This window comes from Tachyglossus aculeatus, chromosome 24 (genome assembly GCF_015852505.1).
Source record: "Tachyglossus aculeatus isolate mTacAcu1 chromosome 24, mTacAcu1.pri, whole genome shotgun sequence".
NCBI classification, from domain to species: domain Eukaryota; kingdom Metazoa; phylum Chordata; class Mammalia; order Monotremata; family Tachyglossidae; genus Tachyglossus; species Tachyglossus aculeatus.
The window spans coordinates 16,914,720-16,929,763 of NC_052089.1; the positions used below are offsets into that span (position 1 = coordinate 16,914,720).

At 38.0% G+C, this 15,044-nt stretch overlaps 1 protein-coding gene across 6 annotated transcripts in view; it reads right to left on the reverse strand.

Annotated features, from left to right (window-relative positions):
* The window catches only part of CADM2 (cell adhesion molecule 2), an 861,189-nt gene that overhangs the window by 628,878 nt on the left and 217,267 nt on the right, over positions 1–15,044 (reverse strand). The window lies entirely within an intron of this gene.

Here is a 15,044-nt window from a genome sequence, read left to right on the forward strand (position 1 = left end):
ACTGTGTGTTCTGAGGTCAACAGAGTCAAAGAGAAATAGTAAAGCCAGTATGTATTCAGGAGAAGGAATATATTTAAAGAGCAAGTAGGATACTGAAGGATGATATCTAGTGGAGAACTTGTTAGAAAAAGTTATATCCCAGACTCTTCATTACCAGTCAATCAATCAGTGGTATTCATTGAGCATTTACTATGTGCACAGCACTGTTGAGAGCTCTGTAGTTTTGATTAAATATCAATTTTCAAGTTCAAACTTCTGAGGAAAAAAATGGACTTTACCATCGACTGCAATTAACACAACCTATTTCAGTAGTTGCCATCTGAATACACAATAACACAAGGTAGTTATTCCATTACTAAATTTAAAAATGTGATTAATGAAGCAAGCAAGGGAAATAAACCAGTAGCAAATATGTGTGGCAGGATCTTCAAAGAATTATTCGGCTGAAAGCACATTTGAAAAAACTGTTCACCAATGTGGAAAAAAAGGGATTCAACTTAAGACTTGAAATTAAATAGGTAATTAGAATTATCACAGAATAGATTAATGACAAACATACTTCCTCCTGATAGTCTTTGTTTATAGAAAGTGTGTTAATATAACTTATTCTATTTAGATTGCAAATCAACAGGGAAGTAGCAGCCAAGGATATTTTATTATACTGTGTTGCATTCTGAGTTATGAAAATATGCACACATATGCTCTCAAAGGTGGAAAAAATACATTATACATTTGCACAATCATAGCTTACATCTCTGGGCACCAACTCTGAAATGGGTAAAACAAACCACTAGAGAAGGATATGACTGATTAGCATTTGTGGGGATTTTAAAAATTGAGCTTGCTCTTATTTATCACTGCCTTAAATGAAGCCACTTCCCAATTTTTGACATTAATTTTAATCCACTTTCATTAATAACATGCTTAAAGTGAAATCAAGCTGTCATAAAGCAAGCTGGAGGTAAAAAAAAGTTTGGCAATTAAAAGGCTGGAGCACATTTCCCAACCTGAATATTCAAGTATTGTAAATCATTAATCATAACCAAACCCCCTGCTGGGGACCCTGGAACCCGGCATTTAAAAAAAAATGTCATGAACATAACTCTCAGTCTTAGATTTAAGGCTTTTTCCCATGGAAAAATAACAATTGAGATATTTTGAGCGAGACAATTTCATTAATTTCTAAAAAGAGAGGAAAAGAACCTTGCTTCTGATGTTCCACATGAAATCAACTATTACATTTTTCTTATGTCAAGGAATGTATTAAATGTCTGAACATCACCTAGATTTCATCAAGTATTTTGCCTTTTAAAGTGTTTGTTTTTCACAGATATGTACATGAACACAAAAAGTGTATCATACCCAGCACATGGTTATCTATTTTTGAAAGGGTAAGAGAATATATAATAACGCTGACATTTTCCATTCTCACATACGCACTGTGTTTTAGCCTTAGTCAAATATTTCACTGCTGTGGATATTAAACACAATGTTAGTTGTTCTCTATTGTGTGGGTCATTATGCAAATTGTGGTTTACTCTTCCAGGGAGGCTGAAACTTTTGGAAAGAGGAATTGAATGTTTTTTGCTTTGAAAGCTTGAGTATTGAAAGCTAAAAATGTTTAATCTGCTTGTTTCATCCTGTAAATTGTCATTTTGCAGGAACAATTCTGCTCCTTTAAGATACACTAACAGCAAATAATCTTACTATTTATATGACTCCCCCAGCTACTGAGGACAAGGCTACCGCAACTGTGGGGCGGTCTGAAGAGGTGAGCTGCTGCAACGTACCCTTCTAGACTGTGTGCCCCTTGTGAGAAGGGATTGTCCCTATTTGTTCCTGAATTGTACTTTCCAAGCACTTAGTATACTGCTCTGTACACAGTAAGCCCTCAATAAATGTGAAGGAATGAATGAACAAGATCTATGTACCTATATACATAATTATTCCATAGGGTAACCTACTGTCTCTGCAACTAATACACAACAAGAGATAATTTAAAAATAATAATAAAGGCATGTATTAAGCTCTTACTATGTGCAAAGCACTGTTCTAAGCACTGGTGAGGTTGCAAGGTGATCAGGTTGTTCCACGGTGGGCTCACAGTCTTAATCCCCATTTTACAGATGAGGGAACTGAAGCCCAGAGAAGTGAAGTAACTTGCCTAAAGTCACACAGCTGACAATTGGTGGAGCCGGGATTTGAAACTTGGCAACATTCGTTCATGATTATTTTCTATGTTTTACCATCTACAGGCTGGATGGCTTAGAGAAAAAAAACATGAAAGTGGAAGTCTGGAAACCTTGGTTCTAACCCCAGCTCTTCAATTTGCTTGCTGTATGAGCCCGGACAAATTATTTAACTTCTCTGTGTCTCGGCTGCACCATCTGTTAAATGGGGATAAAATACTTCGTCTCACTCGCTCAAAAATTGTGGGCCTGATGGTGCCTGTGGGACTAGCGTCTGTGTCTAATCTTATTATTTTATTTATATTCCAATGCCTGTACATAATAAGTAATTAATGAATGCCATAATGATTATTAGAGGGAGGATTCATTTCCACCTTCAACATAAGTGAATTTTTATCGCTACACAATAAGTAATGGAGCAACTTGGAATTCTTCATAATCATATTCAAAGAATTCAGTTGCATTATGTAATAACAACAGCATATGTATCTGTGTTTTAAAATGACTTTTTTAAAAGATCAGGTTAAAAGAACACTAGGGAGTACCTATGTACTTGATTAATTTGTGCAGTTACCCATCTCACTGCCTTTAATAAGAAAACTTCTTATGAGAACAATAAATCCCACTTCATCAAGGGAAATTAAAACTTTTTAAAGTTTGTAAGAAATAATCATCACTGTGTTCTACTAGTTGAGAATGACAGCCAAGAAGAGGGCACATTCCCCTGTTACCGCCTTCAGGTCCTGATGTACATTAATTTGTTGAATGCTCCCACTGCACTGCTTTCTTACTACTTTTTCCAAGACTGCCTGGTCCAAAAATCCTCACCTGCAAAGCAGATCATTACTTGTCCCTAAAATCACATGATAGTTTAGTTATACACATTTCTGAGTATGACAGTCTCCATTAGGAGAATAGGTGAGAGGAGAGAAAGGGAAGAAAGAGGTGGAAGAAGCAATCTATGAAGCTTAGAATTTTCTTAAAGTCTTAGAAACACAGAAGTCTAGCATTAATTTAATTATTGTTTGCCACCATTATGAAAAACACAACTACCTCCAGAGTAAGATGTAGAAAGATATAGGAAGCACTTCACTATGATACCTAGAATTAAAAAACACCGCCACCATTTCACAAACCAGGGGATTAAAAGAATGTGGACTCTGTCCAAAATCTGAAAGGAAACTCTTGCCTGAGTACTAGGAAAAACTATGAAGCTCTGATTACCAACATCTGGTAACAAATAACACTTGACTGAGATACAAATGGAAAAAGTAAATTTGAAGAGAGCTTTAAAAATGACAAAATAAGATTACATCAGAAAACTCCCAAACAGATCACTGAACCCCATTTCCCTGGCCTACCTATCAGCTAAATTGGCATTTACCCTTATGGAGCCAGCTCTACAGAATGAGATGAAAAACTTTCACACTCAATCAGGGTCAGGAGAGAAAAAGAGCCCGAGATCTCTCTCTGCTCCTACCATGACAACTCAGGGGGTGGGCTCAATTCAGCCCCGCAGTTTACTGTGGTGCAAAATGATGATGATGATGGCGGCATTTGTTAAGCACTTACTATGTGCTGGGCACTGTTCTAAGTGTTGATAGTCTGAAGTCAGTTCCTTTACCTCCTGGGAAATGTCATTTCTCCTTTCATTCCCTATAATTCTCTTGGTAACCTTCAATGGGCTCTTTTGGATGTTGTAAAGACACACAGGTCCCCTCAAAGATTGCCCTTAATTCAACACAGTGCAACGAAAATGAGAAGTTAATACATCAGCGCAACTCCTCTCACTACTGACTCGGCTGTTATCACAGAAGGCCAGGAAAGTGGAAGGGAAAACCACAAAGGGAAAAAGCCTACTTCCACCAGGGTCTCATATGACTTGGTAATGTTGGAAACAGCTGAGTATTTGTGCTTTCTTTTTTCTTGAATGTGTCCAAAGTTGTGCTGATTTACCAAATCCTTTCACCACACGGTTTGCACAGCAAAATGGATATACATTGATATCAGTACATTTAAGGCCATATAGCAAAGGTGAAGCAAGGAGTGAAGCCTAATGTGATTGTTCTGAAGGTAAAGACATGGAGGCATGAGGTTTAAAGAAATGTTACTTTCATTTTTCTCTATAAGCAGTAAGCTGATGAGGGTTCCTCCTCCTTGAACTGAAGAGCTATGCCCACTTTTCCCTATCAAGAAAGCCTGCCAAATGCCAGTAAGTAAATCCCTCCAGCATACAGGACTGGGGTAAAGAATTGATACAATGATATCCCAGTGTACAAAATATTAAAATTGTATCCCAATTTCATTGAAGACTGTAAGCTCATTGTGGGCAGGGAATGTCAGTTATACTGTTATTTTGTACTCTCCCAAGTGCTTAGTACAGTGATCTGCACACAGTAAGTGCTCAATAAATACGATTGAATGAATTAATTACAAATATGAATAATATATATATATATTTTTTACAGGTGATGCACAATATGTAGTAATGCACTTCCAGTAGGGAACTTAAAGTGTTAATGCGCCTTCAAATTATCTCCAGGATGCAACTTTAGGCATCAGGAGACTTGTGTATTATTTTGCATATATGTATATATTCAATATCAATGTGCTTATAAATGCAAGCTTCAGTACCCTCATCTTCACTTGTTCTTTGTTTAAAGATGCTAATTTATGAAGAAATAAAATCAAGAGATTTCCTTGCTTAGAATAAGGCAGATAACCAACTGGAATCCTGAGATTAAAATTCTCCTTCAAAATAGGTTATTTTGATTGACACTCAAGTAGGTTCATCTGCTTATGAATGCGTTAAGAGAAAAAAGTACCTGCCTATTTCAGAATGTTACATCACTGAACTAAATACAAGTGTTGGTGTAATATCTAATTTAAAGGTGATACATTCAGAGGTAAAATTATACAGTAATAATAATAGTAATATGATATTTGGTAAGTGTTTACTATATGCCAAGAGCTGGGGTAGATACAAGATATGGAGATCAGACACAGTCCTTGTCCCAAATGTTCATATTTTATATATTAAACAGACATATATGTTTTTCCAAGCCCTGCCAATAATCAGTTTTGTACCACAAAGTAAAGCAATGTCCTTTTGAGAGTATTAGTTACAGAACTGCTTATATTCCAGTGCTAATATTGCCCAGTTAATTTACCAAAAATGTTGCAGTCTTTTTAATTGTTGTGGAAAGAGAAGTAAACATCAGGATAAGGTAAGATAAATAAAAGATAAATCCCCCGGTGTTCCATGGAACTTAAAAAGTCTAAAAAAAATCCTCAGTGTTTTTAAGTACTGCTGTCTGAAACAGACCCAAGAAATAGATGCAATTACTGTTTTCAATATTAATCTGTTTGGTACATAAAACCTTGAAATATATACTCTAAAGGCTTCAGCTAAAAGTCAAAATCCAAAATTTCTAACAAAATTTGTATGGTCTTGAATCCCATCTTTATCCTCACCACATTAAAGTTACCCTGAATGCTGGTTCTTAACAAATACCTATTTGTATTCTTTGAAATTACAAGTTATTCACATCCCAAGAACCCAGTTAATTATTTCCCGTACATTTTTCATTATTGAGTTATACAGGTTCCCCCATAAAACTCCATTGATTGATATTAAAGTTCGAGAATATCAAAAGAGAATCGCTATAAATGTTTTAAAAATAAATTCTATGTTTGAGAGATTAATAACATCATATAAAAATTATTTAGGCCTGTATATTCTAATTAATTTTAAATATTACCTGGAAAGGACCAACAACTGGAAAGGACCAACATAACTTCTAATACTTCTAATTTATTTCAGACAATCAAAATACATACAATACCTAAAGGATATTTTAATTTTTAAAGTGAAATTTCAGCTATTCAGAAATTTCTACTCAAGCCTCATAAATTATTGTGGTTTACTATATTTCCATGAAAAATACGCTCGACTACAAATTCCTTTCATCAATTACACTTCAATTTTTTGGATAATTCATGAAAGCAAATAATTTAGACTCCTTTACCAAACTGCCAATTGCAATCTGCCTCAGATCTTTCAGGCTAAAGAGGTCAGTTCATATAAATCACTAAGTTGTGCATTTGCTCAATGACATAGCAGTATTACAAATGAATGTAAACCAATATTTCCCCCCAAAACACAAACAGGAAATCTGATCTTATTTCAGCTGAGAGCTTAAAAAATGTACATACTTGGTTCAAGAATCCCATTCCAAAGGAACAGCAAAGAGAAGAAATCAGGGTTTGTTTTGGCACCATCAATCCTTTTGAATATCAATTACTTGATTCTAAACAGTCTTTGTCAATTGGATTGAGTAGAATATCTCCAAACTTTTATAAACATCGCAGTTAGAAATTCTTTGCAGGACTCCAGAATCAACTGAGTTGGTGACGACAAGGAATCCCACCTAGCACTTACGAAATTCTAACTAACTCTTGGCAGATCCAAAAGGGCGCTCTCCAGTATACTCACTGTAATGCAGCCAGTTTTTAGGGAACCACACTTAGCAGCAAAGTGTGCAAGGGCAAGTGACTTTTCTATAGAATAATTTTGGGGTAGAATACTCCGTGTGAAGCCTGAATTGGAGTATACTTGATAGTATTAAATTTGTCAAGGGGACCACGTTTTAAAGCTTTTTTGAGGGGGAAGGGAGGGGGGAGAGGGACAGAAGAGGAGGAAGGCATGATTGATGGAGAGCATTTCAGACCAAGGCTGTTGCCAGCTAAGACCTAGGTGCAGCAGGAGAGGATGAGGCAGAGCTGGGGTGGGATTTGAGGATGGAATCAGAAAGAAGAAAGTTCCCATAGCTCAGGCATTTCTGAGATTTATATTCCTAGAAAAGGCATCCAAAAAGCATACTGATCAACTCTAAACTGGCAGAAATACAAAATTTATTTGGGGAGGGGGTGGATAATCACCATCATATTATTGCGCTTTTTCTGTTCTGGGATCTTGAGTGCAATCTGTGACTTGGGACACTACGGTACTTGTACTTGAAATTTAACTCCCAAGTCCTTTTCTCAGATAGATCCTTTCCGGCTGCTGTCCATGCCTTGCCAAGCCACTGACTTAATTATATATGCTGAATGACTCCCATCGGGGTTATCATTGGAGGACATTTGGAAATTCCATCTAGGATAGCACACAAAAGCCCACTAGTCAGGCAGAGATGTTTATGAGATTAAGATTTTATACAGGACTAAGATCTCTGACCAAAAAGTTAAGATGCCTCTTGGGAGAATTGCATTTTTACACCTCTTCCAGAGTGTCTATCTAGAATCATAACTCATAGCATCATGTATTGATCTGTGAATAGGGAAAAGCCAAGCATCGCTATTCGACTGACACAGGGGAAGGCGCAATTCATTCTCTATGCTATTGGGGGGACTTTCAGGGTAGTGACCTTGCCTTTTTCTTCTCCTGTGAATTCTCTCAGTTTCTAACCTGGAGTAGATACTTAATAAATGATACTGACAAAGAAAACAATGATGGTTTTTGTGACAGCCTGCTCTTTCCAAAAAATTGGGAGGTAGAACACAGCTCATTGATGAGAAGTAGTGTTGCCTGGTGGAAAGGGCACAAGACAAAGTCAGAAGACCTGGGTTCTAATCCCAGCTCCTCTATTTGTTTGCTATTTGACCTTGGGCACTGATTCTCTTCATCTGTAAACTGTGGCTTAAATACTTGTTCTCTTTAACACTGTGAGCCCTATATAATAGTAATAATCGTATTTGTTAAGCGCTTACCACGTGCCAAGCACTGTTCTAAGCAGTGGGCTAGATACAAGATAATCAGGTTGTCCCATGTGAGGCTCACAGTCTAAATCCCCATTTTACACATGAGGCAACTGAGGCACAGAGAAGTTAAGTGGCTTGCCCAAGGTCACACAGCAGACAAGTGGCAGAGCCAGAATTAGCACTTATGTCCTCTGACTCCCAAGTCCGTGCTCTTTCCACTAGGCCATACTGCTTCTCCATATGAGACAGGGACTGTTTTTGATCTTATTATCCAGTATCTATCCCAGTACTTAGTGCATAGTAAATAAATGCTGTACACATACCTCAACTGTGATTGCCTCTTCCCCCCATGTATTAGCATGGACTCTGGTATGCATCCAGATATATAAGGATGCGATCTTAAGAGGGCGTTTTTTTCTTTTTTCCCAAAAGGGTCTCAATCATTTTTATATTTAGAATTTTTATATTTTGTTCCCTCACGAATTCTTGCATTCAGCCACACTTAATAAATTGAAATAAAACACACTGCTTGATTTCTGTGAAATATTTAAATACATTTGGAAAACATGTTGTCCTAGAGCTATGATGGATGACAATTCAGTACTGCAATTTCAGATGAAAATATGAGCATACTGCACAAACACCTCCTATTTTTATCTTAGTTGGCTTTAAGAATCACATGCAATACTCATTTCAATGTGCGAGGGTTTTTTTCCCCACAGAAAATAATAAAAATATGTTCATGGTTCAGTAAATAGATCTCAGATGCATAACCAAACTTGACAGATTTTTTAGCCTATAAATGCTTTAATCTTCAACAAGCATCACTGATACAATCTCTGAAAAACTATTAATCTGAGAGTATCAATTTTGTTTACATCATCTGGAAAGGATACATATTCCATCTTGTGCAAATTGCAATCATATAGAACATACTTTTAAGAGTCCTATTTATATAAAGCTATAAAAAACTTGAATTGACTTTGGTATACATTCTATGAGAATGAAAGATAAACCCTAACTGGAGTTACTAAAAATGAAAACAAAGCAATTTGATTTCTAGCTGGAAAAATCACAGCATTAAGTTAGAGAAGACCTCTTACTTCAAACAAATGTTAGTAGTTTGGAAGGAAGGGGTAAAGATCAACTACTCATTTTTATTTATAAATGTAGTAACTGAAAACTAGGTATTTGATTTACTGACCACTGACTTTAAGGAATTTTTATTCAATAATTTGTTCTATTGCCTTCTAATGACTAGCATCATCATCATTAACACAATCAATCCGTGGTATTTATCGAGTTTCCTCTGGGCAGAGTCGTCTGGAAAAGTACAGTTTATTGGCACAATCCCTGCCCGTGAGGACCTTGCATGTTTACATAAGGACATTTATTAAAAAGGTTACTACATGCAGACCACTGTGGAGGAACTTGTGGAAAAAGCAAAAGAAAATGGTTTTAACTTACCCTCATGAAGCTTACATTCTAACAACCATAGCAAAATATCGAATATAAAATAAGTAAAAGGGGGGGGAGAAAGAAATAAAAGACAAAATGAAAAGAATATATACATCAGTGCTAAGGTGGCTGAGGGATACAGGAAATGTATCCTTTAGGATTTGGTGACAGACTGGATTTGGGTGTTCAAAGACGGGGAGTAGTTAAGGATAAGGCATGGTTATGAGTTTGAGAGATAGAAGTGTGGTAGGGTTGCCAACTGTGATGGGCAGTTATTTTACAGAGAGAGTTTGGAAGAGATAAGTTCAATTTTGGATACACTGAGCTTGAGGTGCCATTCAGACACCTACATGAAGGCATCTCGGAGGCAAGAAGAAATGTGAGACTGCAGAGGGCGTGAGAGGTTAGGGCTAGAGAATGATATTTGGGAGTCGTCAGCAGAGAAGTGGTATTTGAAGCTATACAAACAGATGAGTTCCCTAAAAGAGTGTCAAATAAGAATAGAAGAGATAAGAGAAAAACCAGCACACAACTGAGCCAGGAAAACCAAGATTACTGCATCATCCTCCTCTCTGATCTCCCATCCTCCTCTCTCTCCCCACCTCAATCTATACTTCACGCTGCTGCTTGGATCATCTTTGTGCAGAAACGCTCTGGGCATGTTACTCCCTTCCTCAAAAATCTCCAGTGGCTACCAATCAACCTACGCATCAGGCAAAAACTCCTCACTCTCAGCTTCAAGACTCTCCATCACCTCGCCCCCTCCTACCTCACCCCCCTTCTTTCCTTCTACAGCCCAGCCCGCACCCTCCGCTCCTCTGCCACTAACCTCCTCACTGTGCCTCGTTCTCACCTGTCCCACTGCCGACCCCTGGCCCACGTTCTCCCCCTGGCCTGGAATGCCCTCCCTCCGCACATCCGCCAAGCTAGCTCTCTTCCTCCCTTCAAAGCCCTACTGAGAGCTCACCTCCTCCAGGAGGTCTTCCCAGACTGAGCCCCCTCCTTCCTCTCCCCCCACCATCCCTCCCGCCTTGCCTCCTTCCCTTCCCCACAGCACCTGTATATATGTCTGTACATATGTATTACTTGTACGTATTTACTATTCTATTTATTTTATTTTGTTAATATGTTTTGTTTCGTTGTCTGTCTCCCCCTTCTAGACTGTGAGCCTGCTGTTGGGTAGGGACCATCTCTATATGTTGCCAACTTGTACTTCCCAAGCGCTTAGTACAGTGCTCTGCGCACAGTAAGCGCTCAATAAATACGATTGAATGAATGAAATGAATGAATGATTAGTGTTTCAGGAAGAAGGGTCCCTTGGGTTGAAAAAAGGTGAGAGGTCAAGGAATATTCTGATACAGTAGAGTCCATAAGAAATAGAAAGAAGAAAAATAAAGGAGACTTTTGAGAGAGACAGTGATGAATTAGGCTTTACGTCATTTTTGTGTTTTTATTAGAATTTTAAATTGTTCTACACAAATATGAGAAGCAGGATGACAGTGGAAAGAGCATGGGCCTGGGAGTCAGAGGACCTGGGTTTGAATCTCGGCACTGACAACTGCTTGCTGTGTAATTTGGGGCATGTCATTTCATTTCTTTGTGCCTCAGTTTCCTCAAATGTAAAATGGGGATTAAATACTTGTTCTTCCCCCTACTTAGACTGTAAGATCCAAGCAGGATAGGGACTGCATGCAACCTAATTAATTTGGACCTTACCCAGAGCTTAGAACACTGTTTGGCACCTAGTAAGCATTTAACAAATACCATATTAATAAAATATATAAAAACCATGCTCCTGGGACTTTCACGAACAGCTCTAAAACCATCTACCCTTGAAGTCGTGAAGTCAGGCTCTACAGACCTTATCCCACAATTTGAACCCATTCTGGGTGGAGTTGTACTTCTGAGTGTCTCATTTTCCATCATTCCTCACCAATGCTTCTTCATCAGCCTTAATGAGAAAAACCTGGGTATGTGGAACTGATCAATGGTGAAATAGTTTGGTAATTTAATCAGACTTCCAATTGCCAAAAGGGAATAATTAGTAAAATTTTCCTTAACACAAGGCATTTATTTGAACTAGGGAAGTAGCACGGCCTAGTGGATAAAGATTGGGCCTGGGAGCCAGAGGACTTGAATTTTAATTCAGGTTCCACCACTTGCCCGTTGTGTGATCTTAGCAAAGTCAATACCCTTCCCTGTCAGTTTCTTTAACTGTAACATGGGCATTCATTTTGTTCTTTTGTTCTGTTCCTCCTACTATGTAGACTGTGGGTCCCACGAGGGACAGGAACTGTGTCTGACCTGATTAACTTGTACCCACCCCAGTGCTTAGAATAGTGCTAGAGACATAGTAAGTGCTCAACAAATATCATAATCAAAAGAACCTAGAAAAATAAGCCATTTGAGGATAAAGGTAAAGATAGGAAGAAATAAGAGTTATTGGGAAGGCATGTCTCTTTGTGAAGCTGCATAGCTATTCTTAGTGTTCTTCTTTTAGCAGTCACATCAGAGTATGATAAGATGAAAAGGTTGTTACAAAGGAAAGTAAAATTTGGCACTATAGCAAGTAAACAGATCTAAGGCCAAAACTGAATTACATTTGCTCTTGTCACAAAGAACTAAACTTCCATCTGCTGCCCTTAGTGCATTACTCTCTATGCAAGTATAAGCAGTGTGGTCTAGTGGAAAGACCATGAGCCTGGAAGTCAGAGGACCTGGGTTCTAATCTCTGCTCGACCGGCTGCTTGATATGTTACCTTGGGCAAGTCACGTAACATCTCTGGGCCTCAGTTTCTTCAACTGTAAGATGGGGGTTAAAGCAGCGTGGCTCAGTGGAAAGATGACGGGCTTTGGAGTCAGAGGTCATGGGTTCAAATCCCAGCTTTGCCAACTGTCACCTGTGTGACTTTGGGCAAGTCCCTTAACTTCTCTGTGCCTCAGTTGCCTCATCTGTAAAATGGGGGTTAAAAACTGTGAGCCCCTCGTGGGGACAACCTGATCACCATCTAACTTCCCCAGTGCTTAGAACAGTGCCTGGCACATAGTAAGTGCTTAACAAATACCATCATTATTATCCCACTCCCTTCTACTTAGACTGTGAGCACCAAGTAGGACAAGAACTTTGTCCAACCTGATAAATCTGTACCTCAGTGCTTAGAACAGTGTTTGACACACAGCAAGTGCAAGCAAATAACAAATGCAGGAGGCTTTTTCTAGAAACCCTAGGATATTACATGAAAGAGATAAATAGCACCCTCTCGCCTTTCCCAGCCTTCAATTTATTATTTGTGTGTGTGTGTGTGGGGGGGGGGGGGGGGGGGGGCGGGTAACTCTGTAGTACAAGAAGCTTCAAACTAAAGGAGAAGTATGTGAAAGAGTGTGGGTTGACTAGAGTAATCGTCCCATTTTTAGCATATGGCCATGGATGCATTCTGGAGCATCTAACGATGTGGTTGCCAGACTTCTAAATCTATGGCAGCATGCATCACCCCCCAAGAAATCTTCAGCAGAGAAACTAGTTAATCAAGGCTGCTTTGTAGTACACTCTTAAGTATCATTCAGTGAGAAGCAACTCTTCAAAGTGAAATGGAAGTGATTTTACACTGTCTAGTATATTTGAAGAAGTACATTAGACCAAAAAATAAAAATCATGTTTATAGGAAAAGCATAGAATTCTTATTATGTTTCTCTTTCCATATTTTGGGCAAAGAATGTTCTAAAATTCTGGAACATTGCCTAAAAACTTAAAATCAAAGTTAAAACAAGAGAAAAAGAAACCACAGGCTTTTTCCACATCATTCAAGATATTATTTCTCCCCAAGGTCCAGAATCTAATATTCTTTAAATTCTGAGTCACCTAACTCAACATCGACTCTCCAGTATATTTATAAACTGGCGTGCCCTCATTAAAAATGGTCCACATCATGTAACCAGTTACCTCAAAGGTGAATATGTATAAACATATTTCCCTTCAATGAAGAAGGGAATGGTGGATAATTTCCTTAAGAATAAATTTACAGTGTACTGAATTCAGAGAGGGGCAAGTACTCCAGCTTCAGTCACATTTTTCACATACTTCTTTTAATCTCTTGTTCGCTCCAAGGAATAGGATCCAGTTTTTACTAATTTCTGATATTTTACAAAGGCAAATGACTTTCCAGCTCAAAGGCAGATGTCATCTCATTTGGGTAGTCTTCAAAAGGCCAGTAATACACTTCTAATCCCTGAACTCACCTGGTTAGGTTTGCTGTCTACACAGTTAAATCAGATTTGTTATTAGTATGTAGAAAAAAAATTACAACATCATTGGATTGTGTTAAATCACATTAGATTAGTATGGGCTTATAATACACAGCACACTATTCCTAAAGAACCTGGATTTGCAAGATTACATTGACCCTAAGAACACATTTGGTCTCATTTAGAATCTAGACGCTGAGGCAGAAATATAATTGAATATACAAAAGTTCTAAGAGAAAAATAACACATTTCTATAATTCTAGTGTACTCAGGGATCAAGTCTCTGGAAGCTTTGCATGGACAATTGGGACAGGTTGAAGATGATTAAGCAGGTATGGGCAATGCCTCCACCTTGAATAAAAGAGGCATGATTTTATAACTTTAGAGTTATTAAAAGAAATCAGTATTTTTGTATCAAAAGTACACACATTACACATATTTTTAGCATCAGAGATAACTGTTAAGTTCCTGCTTCTCCAGAAAGGGTGACAAATTCATCTCTTCATATTCACTTTGCCTTAGAATCCTCAAATCCTGTCAACTCTGGTGTCATCCGCGAATCTAAAGTAGAATATTTTCTTTCAGCTTTATCTTTTGTGATGGTTTCATCAAACAGATATCAAAAGCCTACGGAGCATTAGTCAGGGACAGGGTGATTAGTTTCTCTCTTTATGGATGGGTAATTAATATAAAGAGGATGGAAAAAAATCTTTAATCCCATTACAGCTGATCCATCATTTAGCAATGCTTTTTGACTCTTCAAGGTAAAATCCACATCTGAATTTTCCCTAAGCAATCAACTCTTTAGTTTCAGGAAATTATTAAACCCTCACAGCAAACTGTTTATCAGCGATAGCAAAAACAGAGCAGGGGAGTTAGTAAATGAGGGAATTTTGATATTCCTGTTAGAGACTTTTTATGGAACATTTACAGATTCCATTTTAAAAACTGTCTCCATGTAAGTGGCTAAGTGCTCCTCCAATTCCCAAGGAGTCCAGTCCCCACTAAAATAAATTCAATAGACCGAAGGAACCTATCTCAATTTGTATATTCAGAGTAGAAATATAGAGTATGAACAAAGTCCAGTATGTGGCAAGAAGGGCATATTTGTTTTAATACAATACCATAAGGAGGCAACATATGTCACAGAGCCTGCAAGATAGTCCCAGTCCCTAAAATTGCATAGACGTGGCCAAAGTCTTCCAATACAACCCAAGACAATGACCATACTGAGTTGGCAAAAAGCATGAGTATTTGTTACATTAAAAGTGAATAGATGATCATATAATTCTCATTATATGTTCCTTGAGAAGAGGGACCATATCTGTTATTTTTATTCTATTCACAGAGGTGCCTAGTGCAGTGTTTCTCTCTCTCTTTCATGTGCGGGTGCGT